The following is a 17,580-nucleotide window of genomic DNA, read 5'->3' on the forward strand; positions in this document are numbered from 1 at the left end:
CTCTCCCAATGAATCTCAACCTGGTACCCGCCTTACCAGCAATTAATTTTATATGATCATTCCACTTCAAATCATTCCGCACGCATACTCCCAGATATTTTACAGAAGTAACTGCTACCAGTGTTTGTTCCGCTATCATATAATCATACAATAAAGGATACTTCTTTCTATGTATTCGCAATACATTACATTTGTCTATGTTAAGGGTCAGTTGCCACTTCCTGCACCAAGTGCCTATCTGCTGCAGATCTTCCTGCATTTCGCTACAGTTTTCTAATGCTGCAACTTCTCTGTATACTACAGCATCATCCGCGAAAAGCCGCATGGGACTTCCGACACTATCTACTAGGTCATTTATATATATTGTGAAAAGCAATGTTCCCATAACACTCCCCTGTGGCACGCCAGAGGTTACTTTAACGTCTGTAGACGTCTCTCCATTGATAACAACATGCTGTGTTCTGTTTGCTAAAAACTCTTCAATCCAGCCACACAGCTGGTCTGATATTCCGTAGGCTCTTACTTTGTTTATCAGGCGACAGTGTGGAACTGTATCGAACGCCTTCCGGAAGTCAAGAAAAATAGCATCTACCTGGGAGCCTGTATCTAATACTTTCTGGGTCTCATGAACAAATAAAGCGAGTTGGGTCTCACGCAATCGCTGTTTCCGAAATCCATGTTGATTCCTACATAGTAGATTCTGGGTTTCCAGAAATGACATGATACTCGAGCAAAAAACATGTTCTAAAATTCTACAACAAATAATTGCCTGCTCAGCAGCAGTGGAGTGCTTACGACTGGGAACTGTTGGCCATCTACACTTCCGTGAAATATTTCCAATCACAGCTGGAGGCGAGAGTATTTACAATTTATACGGACCATAAACCTCTGACATTCACATTCCGCCAGAATAACAACAAATGCTCGCCGAGGCAGTTTAATCAGTTGGAATTTATTGCTCAATTGTCCACTGACATTAAACACATCTCTGGGTTGAACAATGTAGTAGCAGACTGTTTGTTGCGCGCGTAAATGCAATCACGGAGACTATCGACCTCGCACACCTGACCCAAGCACAACAATCAAATCAAGAACTTGAAAATTGCCTAAACGATGACACAGCAAGCCTGCAGCTCGAGCACATTGATGCACCTGGCTCAGACACTAAGATATATTGCGACACCTCCAATAACAAAGTGTGCCCATCAGTCCCAGCAGACCTGCAAAAATTTAATAACCTCCACAATTTATGGCATTCAGAGGTAAAGGCGACAACAAAGCTCGTATCTGGTCATTACATGTGGCCAGAGATACAAAAAGATTGCTATCAGTGGGCTCACGCGTACGTTAATTGTCAACGCAGCAAAATTTCACGTCGTTTGCGCGCCAGTAGGCAAATTCCAAGACACGACCAAGAGGTTCGCCCACGTCTACTTGGACGTCGTGGGATCTTTACCACCCTCAGAGGGTCGACGATATTTGCTAACCATCATCGATAGATTCACTCACTGGACAGAAGCTATTCCTATTAACAACATTTCTGCCTAAACGCTGGCTGCCACATTTATGTCCATCTGAGTCACTCGTTTCGGCTGTCCATTACATATAACAACTGACATAGGACGCCAGTTCGAGTCTGAATTGTTTACTCAGCTGAGCAAGTTCTGCAGCGCATCACATCATGTAACAACAAGATGTCATCCAGCCAGCAACAGCATGGTTGAACCGTGGCACTGATCCCTCAAAGCCGCCCTAATGTGAGCTACTTTGCCTCCGCCGCAGCATCGTTAAGCCAGACCTCTTCGCATCCCCTGCTGAGTTGGTCTATGGGGAATCCCTGCGGCTACCAGGCGAGTTTATTGATCCAGGTGCCTTATCACAGTCGTCTCTGTTTATAATCCAATTGCGTATTTCACACATGTGACCACATCCAGCATTGCAACATGGGACACCGCATATGTTTGTACATAAAGAGTTAAAGCATGGCACCCATATCATGCTATGCAAAGACGGCATTAAGCTAACGCTCACGCCACTTTACACTGGACCATACTGTGTAATAACTAGACGGACAAAACGATGGACATTATGGTGAATGGAAAACAGAACACATTGTTGGTCAACCAAGTTAAACCTGCTTTTGTCTTGGAGGAATCTTTAGATGCATACATTTCCCTGCACCGAACGGCATTTTCACCAGCTGATAATCCAGCACCTCACGCAGCTCCTTTGACACAGACACAACATACAACGTGGTCCGGATGCCGTGTGCACTTTCCGGCCAGATTCAAGGACAGCATCTGAGGCAATTACCAACAACAACGGTGCTCCGCTCTCCTGTGGGGGGCTGTGTGGTGACTAAGGTGGTAGCGCAGCTGGCAGCCGCAATCAGCTGACAGAATGCAAGTGTCAATGAGGTTCGCGTGCTGGCCCGAGGAGCACTGCCACGGCGCACAAGCATTCCATGACTTTTAAACGATGTGCTATGTTATAATTGTTCCACTGTTGATTTCACAGAACATTTCTGGACAGTTCTACCCAAGTTTTTTGTAACATTCCATTGGTTATTATTGTGTAATCACTGCCTATGTTATGTGTTCTTTCCTGAGTGATCTTCGATAAAAACATGATAAACGTAGAAGACGTACTTCTACCACAATAATAATGAAATAGTTAGTCGCGAGCCTAACGCACAGTGGGAACGCGACAAACCCTTGCAATACACTCTCACAGATAAGATGGAGCATCTGCCAGGATACTATTGCACTGTGCTGCACAGTCCAATGCTTAGCCATATTTGTAACTTTTCCTTTAGTAATGGTCTGTTTCCTAAATGGTTAAAGTATTCAGTAGCTTTTAAAAAAAATGGAAAAAGGGATAATGTAAACAATTCTGCACCAATTTCTGACCCATCAATGTTCAAAAAAGTTAGTGAAAAGGCTTTACAAAGGGTAACTGATCATTTCAGTTCATATAATTTGCTGTCAAATATACAGTTTGTTTTTAGAAGAGTCTTAACATTAGAAAACGCTATATTCCATTTTCTCAGTAAGGCACTGGACTGAGTAAACAAAAAGTTGTGAGCACTAGGCATCGTCTTTGATTTAACTAAGGCATTTGATTGTGCTGACAACAAAATATTTCTGCATAAGTTGGACCAGTATAGAATAAGAGCAGCAGCTCACAACTGGTTCTTCTCATACTTTAAGGACAGAGAGCAAAGAGTCATTCTCCACAGTAATGAGAATGGCTATGAGGTGGCATCTGACTGGGGCACCGTGAAGTTGGTTGTCCTTGATTGCCTCTAGGGTCAGTGCTCAGACAGCTACTGTTATATACTTTCTAATATTCAAAAATATTTCTGTTTGCTGATGAAACTACACTGTAGCACCACAGAAACTGGTACAGGCATGTTCAAATACAGAGATATGTAAACAGGTGGAATATGGTTCTGTGGTCGGTCAAGACAGCAAGTGTCTGGTGCAGTTGTTAGATTGGTTACTGCTGCTACGATGGCAGGTTATCATGATTTAAGTGAATTTGAACGTAATATAGTCGGCACATGAGCGATGGGACACATGACCTCAGATTCATGAAGTGAGGATTTTCCCGTACGACTATTTAATGAGTGCACCATGAATAGCAGGAATCTGGTAAAACATCAAATCTCTGACATCACTGCAGCCGAAAAAAAGATCCTGCAAGAACGGGACTAACAATGACTGAAGAGAATCATTCAACATGACAGAAGTGCAACCCTTCCACAAATTTCTGCAGAATTCAATACTGGGCCATGAACAAATGTCAGTGTGCGAACCATAACGAAATATCATCGGAGCTGAAGGCCCACTCGTGTATCCTTGATGACTGCTCGACACAAAGCTTTACACTTCGCCTGGGCCTGTTGATGACCAGAAACATGTTGCCTTTTCGGACGAGTCTCATTTCAAATTGTATCGAGTGGATGGATGTGTACAGTATGCAGACTATCTCATGACTCCATGGAACCTGCATGTCAGCAGGGGACCGTTCTAGCTGGTGGAGGCTCTGTAATGGTGTGGGGTCATGTGCAGTTGGAGTTATATGAGCCCCCTGATACGTCTAGATGTGACTCTGACAGGTGACATGTACGTAAGCATCCTGTCTGATCACCTGCATCCGTTCATGTCAATTGTGCTTTCCAATGGACTGAGGAATTCCACCAGGACAGTGTAACACCCCATATGTCTAGAATTCCAACAGAGTGTCTCAAGGAACACTTCTGAGTTTTAACACTTCCACTGGCCACCAAACCCCCCAGTCATGAACATTATTGAGCATATCTGGGATGCCTTGCAACATGCTGTTCAGAAGAGATCTCTGCCCCCTCGTACTCATGAACAGCCCTGCATGATTCATGATGTCAATTCCCTACAGCACTACTTCAAACATTAGTCAATTCCATGCCACGCCGTGTTGCGGCACTTCTGTGTGCTCGGGAGGAGCCCTACATGATATTAGGCAGGTGTATCAGTTTCAAATGTCTATGTGTACATTTACATAGCAAGCTGTCATGGAAAGCCCATCTTCAGAATCTTGCTCAAAAACTGACTGCTGCTAAATTTACCACTAGAACAGTATCACAGTAAGTGACAGTCCAAAATAAAAATTAGTCTCCTTTGATTGTTTTCATTTTACTCTGGGTAACTCTTCCCATTCATAAAGGCTATTTTTGGATCAGAAATGGATAGTTCGAGCAATATGTGGTTTAAGTTCTTGAGCCCCTTGTCAACCCCTGCACAGGATTCTGGGAATTCAACACTGACCCCTTACTTTTTATTTTCTTTAATGCCATATTTTGTTGATGGTATGAATTATCCCAAAGAATGAAGAGCTTTCATTCAATTAATACTAACCAGAAAACCAGTCTTCATTTGGACTGCACAAAGATGGGTAGTATTCTGCTGCATCATTTTCAATAAGCTATCTCAAGAATTAGAAAACCTTCTGCAGTAATCCTCGCACTTTCAAGACTAAACGGAAGAACTTCCTCATGGTTTGCTTGCTATTCCTATTCTATTGAATAGATCCTGAAAAGAATTAGGCTAATTCTTGTGTTGTTGTTGTTGTTGTTGTTGTGGTCTTCAGTCCTGAGACTGGTTTGATGCAGCTCTCCATGCTGCTCTATCCTGTGCAAGCTTCTTCATCTCCCAGTACCTACTGCAACCTACATCCTTCTGAATCTGCTTAGTGTATTCATCTCTTGGTCTCCCTCTACGATTTTTACCCTCCATGCTGCCCTCCAATGCTAAATTTGTGATCCCTTGATGCCTCAAAAAATGTCCTACCAACTGATCCCTTCTTCTAGTCAGGTTGTGCCACAAACTTCTCTTCTCCACAATCCTACTCAATACCTCCTCATCAGTTATGTGATCTACCCACCTTATCTTCAGCATTCTTCTGTAGCACCACATTTCGAAAGCTTCTATTCTCTTCTTGTCCAAACTGGTTATCGTCCATGTTTCACTTCCATACATGGCTACACTCCATACAAATACTTTCCGAAACGATTTCCTGACACTTAAATCTATACTCGATGTTAACAAATTTTTCTTCTTCAGAAACGATTTCCTTGCCATTGCCAGTCTACATTTTATATCCTCTCTAATTCGTCCATCATCAGTTATTTTACTCCCTAAATAGCAAAACTCCTTTACTACTTTAAGTGTCTCATTTTCTAATCTAATCCCCTCAGCATCACCCGATTTAATTTGACTACATTCCATTATCCTCGTTTTGCTTTTGGTGATGTTCATCTTATATCCTCCTTTCAAGACATTGTCCATTCCGTTCAACTGCTCTTCCAAGTCCTTTGCTGTCTCTGACAGAATTACAATGTCATCGGCGAACCTCAAAGTTTTTACTTCTTCTCCATGAATTTTAATACCTACTCCGAATTTTTCTTTTGTTTCCTTTACTGCTTGCTCAATATACAGATTGAATAACATCGGGGAGAGGCTACAACCCTGTCTCACTCCTTTCCCAACCACTGCTTCCCTTTCATGCCCCTCGACTCTTATAACTGCCATCTGGTTTCTGTACAAATTGTAAATAGCCTTTCGCTCCCTGTATTTTATCCCTGCCACCTTCAGAATTTGAAAGAGAGTATTTCAGTTAACGTTGTCAAAAGCTTTCTCTAAGTCTACAAATGCTAGAAACGTAGGTTTGCCTTTCCTTAATCTTTCTTCTAAGATAAGTCGTAAGGTTAGTATTGCCTCACGTGTTCCAACATTTCTACGGAATCCAAACTGATCTTCCCCGAGGTCTGCTTCTACGAGTTTTTCCATTCGTCTGTAAAGAATTCACGTTAGTATTTTGCAGCTGTGACTTATTAAACTGATAGTTCGGTAATTTTCACATCTGTCAACACCTGCTTTCTTTGGGATTGGAATTATTATATTCTTCTTGAAGTCTGTGGGTATTTCGCCTGTCTCATACATCTTGCTCGCCAGATGGTAGAGTTTTTTCATGACTGGCTCTCCCAAGGCCAGTTCTAATGGAATGTTGTCTACTTATATTCTTCTTGAAGTCTGTGGGTATTTCGCCTGTCTCATACATCTTGCTCGCCAGATGGTAGAGTTTTTTCATGACTGGCTTTCCCAAGGCCAGTTCTAATGGAATGTTGTCTACTCCCGGGGCCTTGTTTCGACTCAGGTCTTTCAGTGCTCTGTCAAACTCTTCACGCAGTATCTTATCTCCCATTTCATCTTCATCTACATCCTCTTCCATTTCCATAATATTGTCCTCAAGTACATCGCCCTTGTATAAACCCTCTATATACTCCTTCCACCTTTCTGCCTTCCCTTCTTTGCTTAGAACTGGGTTGCCATCTGAGCTCTTGATATTCATACAAGTGGTTCTCTTCTCTCCAAAGGTCTCTTTAATTTTCCTGTAGGCAGTATCTATCTTACTCCTAGTGAGACAAGCCTCTACATCCTTACATTTGTCCTCTAGCCATCCCTGCTTAGCCATTTTGCACTTCCTGTCGATCTCATTTTTGAGACATTTGTATTCCTTTTTGCCTGCTTCATTTACTGCATTTTTATATTTTCTCCTTTCATCAATTAAATTCAATATTTCTTCTGTTACCCAACGATTTCTATTAGCCCTCGTCTTTTTACCTACTTGATCCTCTGCTGCCTTCACTACTTCATCCCTCAGAGCTACCCATTCTTCTTCTACTGTATTTCTTTCCCCCATTCCTGTCAATTGCTCCCTTATGCTCTCCCTGAAACTCTGTACAACCTCTGGTTCTTTCAGTTTATCCAGGTCCCATCTCCTTAAATTCCCGCCTTTTTGCAGTTTCTTCAGTTTCAATCTGCAGTTCATAACCAATAGATTGTGGTCAGAATCCACATCTGCCCCAGGAAATGTCTTACAATTTAAAACCTGGTTCCTAAATCTCTGTCTTACCATTATGTAATCTATCTGATACCTTTTAGTATCTCCAGGATTCTTCCAGGTATACAACCTTCTTTCATGATTCTTGAACCAAGTGTTAGCTATGATTAAGTTATGCTCTGTGCAAAATTCTACAAGGCGGCTTCCTCTTTGATTTCTTCACCCCAATCCATATTCACCTACTATGTTTCCTTCTCTCCCTTTTCCTACTGACGAATTCCAGTCACCCATGACTATTAAATTTTCGTCTCCCTTCACTACCTGAATAATTTCTTTTATCTCGTTATACATTTCATCAATTTCTTCATCATCTGCAGAGCTAGTTGGCATATAAACTTGTAGTACTGTAGTAGGCATGGGCTTTGTGTCTATCTTGGCCACAATAATGCGTTCACTATGCTGTTTGTAGTAGCTAACCCGCACTCCTATTTTTTTATTCATTATTAAACCTACTCCTGCATTACCCCTATTTGATTTTGTATTTATAACCCTGTAATCACCTGACCAAAAGTCTTGTTCCTCCTGCCACCGAACTTCACTAATTCCCACTATATCTAACTTTAACCTATCCATTTCCCTTTTTAAATTTTCTAACCTACCTGCCCGATTAAGGGATCTGTCATTCCACGCTCCGATCCGTAGAATGCCAGTTTTCTTTCTCCAGATAACAACGTCCTCTTGAGTAGTCCCCGCCCGGAGGTCCGAATGGGGGACTATTTTACCTCCGGAATATTTTACCCAAGAGGACGCCATCATCATTTAATGATACAGTAAAGCTGCATGTCCTCGGGAGAAATTACGGCTGTAGTTTCCCCTTGCTTTCAGCCGTTCGCAGTATCAGCACAGCAAGGCCGTTTTTGTTAATGTTACAAGGCCAGATCAGTCAATCATCCAGACTGTTGCCCCTGCAACTACTGAAAAGGCTGCTGCCCCTCTTCAGGAACCACATGTTTGTCTGGCCTCTCAACAGATACCCCTCCGTTGTGGTTGCACCTACGGTACGGCCATCTGTATCGCTGAGGCACGCAAGCCTCCCCACCAACGGCAAGGTCCATGGTTCATGGGGGGGAATCAATTCTTGTGTTATAGTGTTGATTATGCTAATATGTACTCACAGTTTGTCACTGCATAGGATTCATGTACATTTGATACATTTGATTTTACTTTCCTGATGGTAATTTCATGTACTGACATGTTCCATGATCAAGGATATTTGCTCCTGAATTTGGTACTGCAGAACTACATACATCAAAAGAAAACTAAAGTTCTAAATTTTGCATTTAAGAATTCACTCACAATGAATAATCCTAAAGACATACTGTGGTTTGACTGTCACACAGACTTTTGTATGAAGGAAAGGCATAACTGGCATGGAGAAGCTACTGAAATAGTTGAAACAAGTAAGTATCTAGGCGTGGATGGAATCCCAATATAATTTTATAGAGAGTATTCTATGGCAGTGGTCGCTTACTTAGCTTGCATTTATCATAAATTTCACATCCAGCACAAGTGACAACTTAAAATCACAAATGAGTCCAGTATATAAAAAGGGTAAGAGAATGGATTTACAAAATTGTGAACCAATATCTTTCATATTGGTGTGCTACAGAATTCTTGAACAAATTCTAAGTTCAAATATAATAAATTTCCGTGAGACAGAAAAGCTTCTGTCCACTAGTCAGCATGGATTTAGAAAGCGTCAGTCATGTGAAACTCAGCTTGCCCTTTCCTCACATGATACCCTGGGAACCACGGATGAAGGGCAACAGTCAGATTCCACATTCTTAGATATCTGGAAAGTGTCTGACATGGTGTCCAACTGCAAAAAGCATACGGCATAGGATCCCATATTTGCTTATTTGTCCTGTGCATCATTTTTGTACAATACACACAGGGTGATGCACAAACATATAACTGGCATTGGACAATTCAGTATCTTGATGTGATGATTTAATGACACAAGGTGATGTTATGGGAATGTCAAACATAATTTTAAATAGTTATAAATTATTTTAATACCATTTCTTTCTTACATATATACAAAACACATGCCTGGTTGGCATAATTAAAGTAGAGAACACAATTTGCTTATGTATGGTATAAACACAAAACTATTTTACACGTATTTTACATTAATATTTACTTGTACAAAATTCATTCCTTCAATTTATTTCATACTTCTTTCCATGAATATGGGCCAAAGATTCAGATACTGTGTAAAGGCAATGATCAAGCAGGAAGGTTTTCATAGTTTTATTAAACAAAGGCAGAGACTTCCTGTTCCTTATTTCTGGAAGCAGACTATTGTATAGTTGGATGCCTTTGTTAAACGGTGAATTTTTTAAGGTGGAGGTACATATATTTTGTACATGGAGTTTCATTTTTTGTCCTGCGCTGTGATCATGAACCATCACATTTGTGTTGAATTTAGTAACATTCCTTTTTACAAACTTACATGTTTCAAAATATGTAGAGACTGCCAAGTCGAAGAATGAGTGAACTTTGGATTAGAAGTCTGCAGCTGTCAATTGGTTTTGCCCTGTTCATTATTCTCATACCTCTCTTCTGGGTGAGGAGAATGTCTTTGCTATGTGTGGAGTCTCCCCAGAATATGATACCATACTACGTTACACTATGAAATTGTGCATATTAATCAGTGCAGACAGTCTCAGTGCTTGTGCAGTAACTGAGGATACGTAAGGTGTAGCACACTTTGTTCAGCTTCCTAGAAGGTATATATTTTCTGGAAATTTTTATTTTGTTTTGCTTCTTGGTGCAGGTGTGGACCTGTTTGACCTTTATAGTAGTTGCTTTACAATACTTCTGTAGTACCTGCTGAAAATATTTGCAACTTCTTGTGGGTTACATATTGCTTAATACATCTCTCTTGAGAGAGGATGTGGTTGCCATTTTTTTAGTACTTCACCAGATCTCTCTTCCTTCTGCTGGAAATTCATAACCCATTTGTTACCCATGGCTTCTTTTTGGGTTCTTTTGTTTTAATATGTTTCAATTTGACAGGGAAAGCAATGTTGAAGTGATATAGGAACATATTTAAGAAGGATTCCAATTTTTTGTCTGTATCATTTGCTCCAAACACCTGATTCCATTTTTCTGCTGCTAGGGAATCATTTACTATTTTCACATTTTCACTGCTATAACTTCTTATTTTAGTTGTGTATTTTTTGTTTACTTCAGTTGCGTATTTTTTGTTGCAGCTTGAAGGGAGTCACTTATAAGGTGGAGGACTTGGCCACTGTGATCACTATAGCCTGTATCCAGAGGTTCTACAGCTTGGTAGTGACAATTTATAAAAATCTGGTCTAGAGTTGTTTTGGTGTTATTTTTGCATCTTATGGGGGAAGTTACTGTAGTTTTCAAATTTAATGAGCTTGTGAGGTTCTGACTGTCACCACGCTCTTGTATCCCAAAGGCAGTTTATTAATTTTTAAATAACTTAATAATTTGGGTGGCTGGTCACATTTTCACAGCGCTTGGCACAGTGAGTTAGTGACACACTGCAGGGAGAGGCAGCAACAGTAGAACTTGTATAACCAATTTTCATAATACTCATCTTTTATTCTTCTTCTTTGTTGTAAATTATGGGCTCATAATCCAGATGGCAGTTATAAGAGTCGAGGGACATGAAAGGGAAGCAGTGGTTGGGAAGGGAGTAAGACAGGGTTGTAGCCTCTCCCCGATGTTGTTCAATCTGTATATTGAGCAAGCAGTAAAGGAAACAAAAGAAAAATTCGGAGTAGGTATTAAAATTCATGGAGTAGAAATAAAAACTTTGAGGTTCGCCGATGACATTGTAATTCTGTCAGAGACAGCAAAGGACTTGGAAGAGCAGTTGAATGGAATGGACAGTGTCTTGAAAGGAGGATATAAGATGAACATCAACAAAAGCAAAACAAGGATAATGGAATGTAGTCTAATTAAGTCGGGTGATGCTGAGGGAATTAGATTAGGAAATGAGGCACTTAAAGTAGTAAAGGAGTTTTGCTATTTGGGGAGCAAAATAACTGATGATGGTCGAAGTAGAGAGGATATAAAATGTAGGCTGGCAATGGCAAGGAAAGCGTTTCTGAAGAAGAGAAATTTGTTAACATCCAGTATTGATTTAAGTGTCAGGAAGTCATTTCTGAAAGTATTCGTATGGAGTGTAGTCATGTATGGAAGTGAAACATGGACGATAAATAGTTTGGACAAGAAGAGAATAGAAGCTTTCGAAATGTGGTGCTACAGAAGAATGCTGAAGATTAGATGGGTAGATCACATAACTAATGAGGAAGTATTGAATAGGATTGGGGAGAAGAGAAGTTTGTGGCACAACTTGACCAGAAGAAGGGATCGGTTGGTAGGACATGTTCTGAGGCATCAAGGGATCACCAATTTAGTATTGGAGGGGAGCGTGGAGGGTAAAAATCGTAGAGGGAGACCAAGAGATGAATACACTAAGCAGATTCAGAAGGATGTAGGTTGCAGTAGGTACTGGGAGATGAAAAAGCTTGCACAGGATAGAGTAGCATGGAGAGCTGCATCTAACCAGTCTCAGGACTGAAGACCACAACAACAACAACAATCCTTTCTGAAATGCAACTTTGTATACTGGTCTATAGGATGCTCGGCTTCATTTTTTTAAGTAATATGAGCACTGGTGGGCTTTCTGTTGTTGAACAGATATATTTTCAGTCATTTCATTTCACAATACAAATCAACATCAACCACCATGCTAACACAACACACGTAACTTGTACTCCATCCATGCACCTCAAACTTGTACTACGAACTGCCCAAAGACAAAGATTTACCTCTAACAATATGTTGCAAAGAAAATACTATCATATATCGATCTATTTGTGCAAAATCATCTTTTAAACATACATTTAAAAAAAAAAGTACAAATAATTGTTTATCACTGCTTATCTTTTTAAGAAGTCCATAACCACCATCGTAATAACATTAAGTGCTTATATATGTTGATGTTTATATGTTTCTGTATAGTTATATGGTCATGGATTTCTGGGTTTTGAGTCTTCAATTTGGGAATCAGTCATTTCATATGATCCAAGATCAGTTAGTACATTGGTCTCACCATAACCAGTCTTATTACAAGGTTCAATAGGGATTCTCTCATATGACCTGGAACAGGTAATCAACATTAAAGTCACCATAGAAAATCAGTATTTTCTTTTTGGTGGAGTTTGTTTAACAGTATTTCAAGATTTTGAAAAATGAGATACACATTGCCTGTGGGGAGCACAAAATCATAGAATGATTATATTTCTTTCTCCTAGCACTTCAGTAGTACTTAACTCAAAATCCTTCACTTTATTTAAATAATCAGACTGGTCAAAACTTTTATATTTTATGGAATTTTTTATAGATATGGTAATACCTCAACCTTTCTGACCTTTTCTGCAATAATGAGATGCTAATTTCTAGCCAGGCTAGCCTGGCTAATTTGTAGCCAGGTATTTTAGTTGAGCCAGTCTGTTCTGGCTTTAGCCGGTGTTTTGTAATCCATATGACATTTACATATTTTAAGTCTCTTGTAAATAAGAGTTTGTGGCGACATTCACAGAAGTAGTTAAACATAGACCGTCACCAGCTACGAAGGTTTGATTTCTCTTTGCCATGTTCTTTGGAGCGTCAAGCAGAGACCCACATCTTGGCTCCCTTTTCTTTGTCTTTGTGCTGTATACATTGTGCCATCAAGTACAATAAACCAGTGTTTTTCGTAATGGGTGCATTATTCGGTATTACAGTACTTACTTATACCCCATATTGGTGATCCCGAGTTCGTTATTCCATTGTTTCAGACAAGTTAAGTGTTCGGGACTACCATGTCAAAAAATGTTATTTACATTCATCGACTCAACCGCATGATGGAGACCATGACCACGGGCAATGAAGAAAGCGTGTTTAACCCGTTGGATTTCCAACACCCTGCTACAGTGAAATCAGCTCACGCTACATCGCCAGAACCTTCTTCCATGCCACTTCGAGTACGTATCCTAGAGAACAATCCGAGTGACTCTGGTTTTGTGACACCATGCTTCCCCCACGTTACGCCAAAATATGAATCCCACCAGCAGAACAACCCCTTCGCGTCTCCTACATCTACAGCAGTGCAACAAAACATTAATTACAGTGTGCAACCAGACAGTGTTAATTTTGTAGATGGGCCTGCTTCTGTCCCGTATTGACTTCAACAGTATCCTTCCACGAACATGGCACAGCAACAAGTTGCACAGTTCACAAACGCGTGTCGACTTGTCAGGCAGTTACTCTAATAATGCGAGTGCTACCATACCTTTGCCAGTGAACGTACCTCAGGACTTTCTCGTACCAGTTCATGGAACCTCTTTTTATACGTGCCATGTGAACATTGTAAAAAACGCACCGTGGCCACGTAGTACCGAGCCGCTCCAGTTGAGCACAGTGAACTATTCCGCCAGGGGACCAGGTAACGTCAATTGTGAACGCTGGCCTAGTGCTCAGCCTTGTACCGCAATATGTGTTGTACCCGCTGTGTTGGTTGACTGCTTTGTTGCACCGAGCTACCCTACCGCCCAACCGCCCATTTTTACAGTGCCACCGAGCACGCCAGATGCGCCGTGAAGGCTCGAAGATACAGCAACCCCCCTATATGGGACTTGACATCCGTGCTCGCACCTAACCTATCGGCCGCTTCCAAACCGCCGCCACCCGAGAGGCTACAGAAACTACCAGTGTTCACATTATAGAGTACTCCGAATTCTGATTCGCTCTCACAGAACAAACTTTTCAATACTATTCACTCAACGATGACTTCAGATTCATCTTTCTGCTGACCAACCTCCACGACCTTGTAGACCTGATCCATGATTTATTAAGCACACCCTCACAGGTAGACAAATACACAACTGCCAACGAGATAATATTGGAATGCATCACCCAGACGTTAACGGAAAAGGTTCAGAACCACACCTACCAGGAGCACCTCTGTGGTAAAACTCCATCACAGCTGTGGCGACACAACTCCTCGTAAATGAACAGGCCTGCCCAATGACACCCTAATGTCGATATGGTTCGGGAAACTGTCATCGCCAGCCACGAAGATCAATCAACTGAAGAACGCATCCGCACCACTGACCGAGCGCACAATGCTCTCCAGCACGAACTCCGCGTGCAACAACCCCCCCCCCCCCCCTCACCCACTCCCCTCCGCGCTACAATCTACCCCCCCCCCCTCCCCACCCAGCGGCAGGCCGTAGACGACACGCCACAACTTAGATGCCGGGCACAACTCACTGGGCCAGCCGAACCAGCTACAAGCCGCACAAACAGCAGCGACTACACCACCTCCGCCCCTTCCCCCTTCCGATGATCCAGAGCCCCAAGAGTACCCACAACACTACCCATTCTGCTACTACCACACCAAGTTCAGATCAGGCACTAAGAGATGCAGCCCTCCTTGCTACCACCCAAACGCACCGCGCAGGTGGGTCTAGGCGCCGCCACCTGCAACAAAAAAGCCAGGCGCCAGCTGTCCCTCCACTCAGTAGAGGAGCCACTCTCTAAATGCACTTGCATGTACATCAAAGACTGTGTAACAGGCATTCGTTTCCTCATCGACACTGGCGCAGACGTGTCTTTGCTACCACTGTCGATGAAACCAGCAAACATCCGGCCACACCGTCTAAAGTGTGTATGCTCGACATCATTTTCCGTACACCTTTCCCCCAAGTGCGTGCTGAAGTGGACTTTTCTGGTGGCAGACATTCCAGAACCGATTCTGGGCACTGACTTTCTTAAACATCATAGGGCACGATACTGTTTTTCACGAACCTTCAGGCGAACATTTCCAGTGTGCCACTGCGAGTGCGTGTGATACTGAGTTGAGTTCGTACTCCCACCTAATAAGTTTGTGTGACTCGCTCTCAACCACTTTACAACAAACTAGTGACAAACTGTTCACCGAGACAGACAAGTGGACACGTTTGCAACAGGAACAGCATGAGATCAAACGTTGCATGGAAAAGGTTACGCTCGAGCTTACGGCCACAAGACACCACATCAAGATGCTACAGCAACGCATCACAGAGCACGATACTAAGGTTAATACCAGTGAATCGATTCAGTGCGCGAACAGTTATTCTCCACCCACACATAGGTCTAATCTTCCCTCTGCAGACTCCGCACAACTGCAACCCACAGACACGGATATTTGTAAACATTCAGTCGTTACCATGACAACCGCGTGCACAAACAGTGACGTCTCGTCACCACAAGTGCCAGTTTCCAACACCGCAGTTGAGGCTCGTACTCCCTCACCACCAGCGTGCCTCCTGTACCGGACCCGCTAACTAAAGACAAGTCCGCCACTACACGCAAGCGTAACGCACTTTTTTTCAGACTCCGGAAGCGTTTGTCACCCCTATGCGGTAGACATCTTCCCTAGAAACGCCCGTTGCGCCACCAACTCATATTACGGCCACACAGCACACTATGTCAGCAAGGACACAAACAACTGACCCGAAGACAACTGAACAGCACTCTCAGAATACTTCGGACCTGCCGAACCACACCGGGCGCATTGACCTCGCGTTGCTCACAAGTATGCAGCCGCACGCATCAACCCCACAGTCTAGGTCGTTACAAACAGAACCATCCACAAACTGCGCCTAACCAACAGACCTCCAATCTCTTGTAGAACTAGACACTTAAAACCTGAACTCATGCAGACGGCAAAGGAGCAAATTACTGAGCTTTTACAAGCCAAAGTCCTGGAGCCCTCCTCCAGTGCGTGGTCTACGCCGATACATTTCATAGATAAGAAAGACGGTAGCAAGAGAATGTGCAGAGACTACAGACTACTCAACGCCCGCACTATTCTTGACGAGTACCCTGTACCCAACATAGCAGATTTTACACACGCACTGTCTGGCTGTAGTTATTTTTCGGTCATCGACTGCAAATGTGCGTATCATCAGGTACCTATGGCACCCGAAGATGTTGAAAAGACGGCCATTACCACACCTTTTGGCCTGTTTGCATACCATTACATGCCTTTCAGTCTTTGTAACGCAGCCCAGACTTGGCAGCGATTCATAAATGAGGTTCTCTTTCACCTTGATTTCTGTTTCGCTTATTTAGACGACATCCTCATGTTCAGCCCTTCACTAGAGGACAACAAAACCCATGTACATACTGTACTCAATACCTTGCAGGCAGCAGGTATCGAAACAAACAATAGGAAGCTGCAGTTACACCGGACCTCTGTTGACTTCCTAGGGTTCATGGTGTCATCAGCGGGCATTACCCCCCGCCCCCCCCTCCTCCGCCGGCTAAAGTGCAACCAGTGTTAGAGATGCAACGGCCGACCACTTACAAGGAATTGCGCTGTTTCTTAGGAACAAAAACTATTACTGGAGCACCTATCTGCCGTGGCAGAAGTCCAGGCTGTGCTTACGGACGCGCTTGCAGGATGGTTAACTTCAGGCACACGACCCGTCCCTTGGACAGAAGAAGTGAACTCTGCTTTCATCGAGAAATTAAAAAGCTTTTGGCCTTAATGGTGACCATAGCACACCCTCACCCAGAGGCAGAACTATTCATAACTACAGACGCTAGCGAAAATGCAGTAGGCACCGTCCTGAGCCAAACGGTCAGCGACTCTACCTCCCCACTGAGTTTCTTCTCGAAGAAATTGAACAACGCGCAGAAGAAGTACTTCGCCGTCGATTGTGAACTATTAGCGGTCTAAGAGGCCATCAAACATTTTCGTCCAGAGATTGAGGGCCGAGGGACTATATACTCACGGACCACAAACCGTTGACCGCTGCCATACAGAACCCCCTGAAAGACCCACCCCCACGCTGTTTTCGATATTTCGACTTCATATCACAGTTTACCACTGATGTGCGGTATATCAGTGGCACCAACAACATCGTCACAGACTTCCTATCACGAGTGGACGCGGTGACCTCACTTTTCGGTATACCGAACCTCGCTGCCTTGCAAGCAGCGGACGAGATCTCTTGACACTGATTTCCGACCAAAACTCGTCACTCAAGCCAGTACTCACTACTTACACAGGTGTAGTTGACGAGATTTGGTGCGATGAATCCACCAGGACCCTACGATCGTTCA

This window comes from Schistocerca serialis, chromosome 5 (assembly GCF_023864345.2).
Source record: "Schistocerca serialis cubense isolate TAMUIC-IGC-003099 chromosome 5, iqSchSeri2.2, whole genome shotgun sequence".
Classification (NCBI taxonomy): Eukaryota; Metazoa; Arthropoda; class Insecta; order Orthoptera; family Acrididae; genus Schistocerca; species Schistocerca serialis.